This window comes from Arachis ipaensis, chromosome B08 (assembly GCF_000816755.2).
Source record: "Arachis ipaensis cultivar K30076 chromosome B08, Araip1.1, whole genome shotgun sequence".
In the NCBI taxonomy this organism is placed as follows: domain Eukaryota; kingdom Viridiplantae; phylum Streptophyta; class Magnoliopsida; order Fabales; family Fabaceae; genus Arachis; species Arachis ipaensis.
This window is the reverse complement of record NC_029792.2, coordinates 5,216,549-5,221,800: the sequence shown is the minus strand read 5'-3', so window position 1 is coordinate 5,221,800 and position 5,252 is coordinate 5,216,549.

Here is a 5,252-nt window from a genome sequence, read left to right as displayed (position 1 = left end):
GCGGAGGAGGAGGTGGTAGTGAGCAGAGGCGTGAGGCATTCACTGGTGACGGTGCAGCGGCGGCTGGGATAGAGCAACCATTGTCTAGCGGAGTGAAGCACAGAGCAGTGAGTTGTACAACAGAGTAGGAAGAATACGTCTGGTGGCGAGAATGGCCGCCAACCAAGGAGATATGTACTACCTTAACAGTATTGCGTATGTTGCCGAATTTATCGACGAGGAGGTTAGTTATCGGAATCCAAATTGAGTTGAGTTGAGTTGGTTGATGTCATGGCTCTGTTCATTACACTAATATGTTGATGAATATACTATAGTTTGAATATGCATATTAGAACATTTTTTAATTAGGATCCTGTGGGTTCTGTTGTTTATTGATTTCATACCTTTTTGGTCGGTTTAAAGGATGTTAGACTTCGGATTTTTTTAATGAGTCATGGATTTCGTTTGCGATAAAATTTATAACTGTGATGTTAGAGTTGTGATAAATCATAAATATTTTCTTGTGCTGCTAGACGTGTGATATTTTGATGAATACATATAACCTGAACTTTTTTATTTTATTAGCTTATTGGATAAACTTTTTATACTGAGTTATTATTATTATTTTTTTTTTGGTATAATGACCCGTTAAATTGTTGCCTTAAAATTTATGTTTTGTTAGATAACTCGATGCGTTAGGAGCATTTGTAGACAACAGAGGATGGTAATGCATGATCGTATACTGCCCTACATAGATTGTGCCAATTTACTGCATGTTACAAGGTTGAATGATTATTAGTTCAAGTTTAACGAGTCGCTGATTAGTGCATTCATGGAGCGATGACATCTTGAAACTCATATGTTCTATATGCCGTTTGGGGAGTGCACGATAACACTGCAGGATTTGGCATACCAGTTTGGCCTCCCTATTAATGGACATGCAGTGAGCAGGTGTCTGAGCAATTTTGAGCCGTTGATGGAAGGGAGGAAGCCTGTCTGGGTGTGATTTGGAGAGTTATTCGGTGACCTTCTACCAGATGATTGTATTGATGACTTCATGGTTTCTTTTTCCTGGTTCCAGAACAAGTTTAGAGACTTGCCCGCCAATGCATCGGAGGCAACGGTACGCCCTAGCTGAAATGGCGTTAGAACTCCCTTCTATGACAGTAGTGAGCGGATTCGGAGCGGATCCACTATAGCTACCCTCTACATCAACCATTCTGGCAAACAACTCCATAGCGCCTAAGTCGAACAATCTTGATTGGCTGTGAAATATAACTCGCATGTCGTTGTCGCCAAGCATCTCGTACTTTCCAAACTTAAGATAACATTGCCTCAGTGAGATAGGAATTCGAAAAAATAATTGTTTCACACGTTTCTTTTCATATTTTTCTGCCTTCTGTAATCTACTATTCTGTAATTCCATCAAAGTCGTTGACGAATTTACAAATACATCAATATGCTTTTTATTAGAAAACGTGACACTCTCAATTGTGTTTTCATCAATCTTTTTTCATTGATGAACTAACAAAAATATAGTTTCATTCATCTCTCTCAAAACTCAACAAACTTCAAATGTACTTCGTTTGACACCACACTCGTTTATTTATAGAAAATTTATCATCATAAATTGTTCTAGCCTTCTTAGGGTTACTAATTTAATGGTAAATCATTGCTAGATTTTGAGGGTTACTGAAATTGAGCATAAATCGCTCTAAGGTGGTTAGGGTTATGGACGGTACGTAAATCGTGCCACCTAGATGTGTGTCAGCTTCAAAACATGTTAGAACCTCTAGGCTAGGACAATTTATAGTCAGCTTGTAACCCTGAATAGCTTAGCACGATTTACTCCTAATTTTTCTAAGCCATGCATGCATAAATCGTCTTTGGATGACATGCATAGTTAACATATTATATAACCCACATGCTCTTAAAACGATTTATATGATATTAAAAAGAGGTTAAACATGTTTTAAAATTTGTTTTAGAAGAATTTAGAAAATTTAACTTCAATTTCATTTATTTAAGTAAAAAATCCTTTGATTTGCTTAGATATTATTCAGTATTGTATTAGAAGTATATTGAAAAACAAGTGACAAAGAAAAATTTTTAGTTGTCATTATGCAATTGGAAATGGCATTTATGTTAATTTTTAAATTTTTGATGACTAAATGTAGAAGAATTCAGGCCAAAATTATGGCTGAAAAAGAGATAACTTTATCTCTACTCATCAATAATTAAGTTCAGTTATTTGCCAATGTACTTTTGCTTGTCTCTTTCTCTACATTAGAACAGCAGTTCATGAAAGATAGCCTCTTCTAACGGAAGCTTTTGTAATAAGGAGGCTGTTTTTCTGCTTATTATAATAAATGGCAATGGCAATTCTCCAAGAGCTCTTGCAAGAATACATAAACTCATTGTTTGTTGAGGTGATATTCGATCTTGTCATGTAATATATTTGCTTTTTGGGCATTTAACGCTTACTTGAATCTTGTTATGGTGTAGCAGTTCTTATAATTTCACAAATTAAATTTGAACTGAACAATAATGTTAAAAAATACTTTGCTCATTGGTTGTGTATGTCTTTAACTTTTTTTTTCCCTTTTTCTATTATATTTGCAGGGGCTAGTGAATGATCAATTTTTGTCTCTTAAAAACACTGAGGAACTAGACTGTGTTGTACAAATAATTGACAAGTACTTTGAATATGTTGACATGATCCTTCTATGCAACCTACATCCAGTCTCCTCCACAACTGTGGAAGAATTTCACTATAGTAAACAGTATTACATACCAATAACACAGGATTGACCCAATCCTTTCACACTCAAGTTCTAACCTAACTTGACATTGGCTATGCTAATACCTAACTATACCTCTTAGTGCTAACCCAACTAAGAAAGGGATACCTCACAGGTACAAGATACAAGACATAAACACACCTAAAAAAATCTGAAAATAACTCTAGGCTTTTCTCTCAAGTGTTTCACTCAGCCTTTTTCCACTCATGGCTTTTACTTGAGTTTTCTCACAATGCCTTTTCTCACTAGAAATTACAGAATGATAAACATTGAAAAGAACATTATAATTAGTAAAACATGAAGGAGATTGACTTCATCAACAGCCTCTGTGCTATGCAAAAAACCAGATTAGCAAGCCTCTGATTCAGTTCTTCATACTGGCAGAATGCACCTTTGATTAGGTTACACTGTCCAGTTAGTTGAACTTCTTCAAAAAGCTCTCTCAGAACAAAACCTCTATTCACTGGTTTTCTTTCCTTGCCTTCTGAATGAATAGCAAGCTTCTTTTTATCTCCTTGCATGTTCCTTGGTTCTTCTTCCAAGGTCAACATCTTGAGCCTTGTGCTTCACCAACCCACAAGCTCACTTTTTCTTCTCAAACATCAAAGTAGAACCTTTGCTTCTGACTTTTTCAACTTGACCGAAAGCCATGTAGGAGTAACCGAGATTGTCTTCCAATGGTCAACCAAATCTGAACCATAGAGATGCAACTTGGTCCCCAAGTATCTCTTGTGACCGTGGATTTGTAGCAGTGAAGAACAGAGATCAACTTTTCCTTGAATGCCATTTTCGGATAGTGCAAAGAGTTGGGAAGAAGGGATGAAGATCTGATGCATGCAAGATGAGATGGATTACCTTTAACCTAAGCTTGATTTGGATTAGATTTTCTGCTTTAGCTTCTGTGCTTCAAGCTTAGTTTTTCTCTTTCTTGCATCTTTGGTTACTGGCTTATGGAGGAAGCTTTTTCTCTCTTTCTCTTTCTTACTTTTCTGAAGTCTTGATGTGACTTGATTAGTGAAGAGAAGAACGTTGCTTTGGTTGGAGCAAGATGGTGGGAATTTGAAAAACAATTGAGCTTGGATCGGGTTCTTCTCTCTTTAGCCCGTGGTGTCTTGCTATGCTTCTTTGATGAATTTGTTTGAGATGAGTGACTTGGGCTTATCTTTATTCACTCTTATCAATCAGCCCATTAGCCTTGTTTTGTTATTCATTCAACTTGGGCTGCCTGAATTGAATTATGGCCTGCAACACAACATAAATAATTAGCAATGTATACTTATTAATTAAGCAACTCTAATTATTTATTTTGCCAAAAATAATGTTTGTCATCACTAATTAATTTAGTTAATTTCTTAACTCAACAATCTCCCCCTTGATGACAAACATGGTTTAAGCAATAATAAAAAAGGAAATAAGTTTGAGTCAGGTTTAGAAAACTCCCTTTGATTTTTGTCATTTCCTTTTATGTTGCTCCCCCTTTCCTTTTCAAGGTTAGCTCCCCCTGAATTTATGCTCTTCTCTTCTTTCCTGTTTACATATACTTATATGGAACTAAACAGATGCTATGTACCAACCAAAAGTATAGCAAACAGTGATAGTTTAAATGTCCAAAATAGAGCTTTAATACATCAGGGTTAGAATCAGATAGCAACATATCATAATCAGCCCAACATCAAGCTATTACCATCAGCAAACAGATTCAGCATGTGAAAACAAGTATTAATGCAGCAAAGATTATTCAACATGCAAACTCAAGTATGGATGCAGCAAAAATCCCAAAAAAATACTAGGGTCCTATTGCTATTACTCCCCCTTTTGTCATCAAGGGCGGATAATAAACAAGATCAACAAAAACAAAGTCTTGCAACCTGCAGAAAAGAGTTAGAGCACAGTTCAAAGTGCTAACTAAACTACCAAAGGTGCGGTAATATCCAGAGTTATTACAGTCATCCAAAATGAAACAGTATAAAAGTACTAAAGAAGCAGAAATCATGAGACAAAAAGAGAGCAGCAACAACAGTTTTTATGAGATAAATCCTAGACATCAGAACCATTCCCCTCCGAAGCAGCTTCCTCTTCAACATCCGTGGCAATGTCTTCATCATTTTGAAGGTTGTCAATGAAAGTCATCAGTACAGCCACCCTATCCCTTGATTTCTTCAGAAAATTCTCATGCTTGCTAGCCAGCTTCCTTTTCTCTTTGCTCAATTCAATCAAGTGATTCGATTGGGAGACAAACTCTTGAGCAACATCCCTGACCACATTCAGCAGAGTGGATTTCTTCCCAGTGGAGATGGAAGTTCCCTCAGTGGAAGGAGCAGTAGAATCATCTGGAATGAACTCTTCATCATCATCATCTAGAACCACTCTCTCAGATCGAGTTGGTCCTTTTTGCTGTTTCACTGAACCACCTCCCTTTAGATATGAATGTCTATTTTCATATTTCTCATTGGTCAAGTCAACACCAAAATA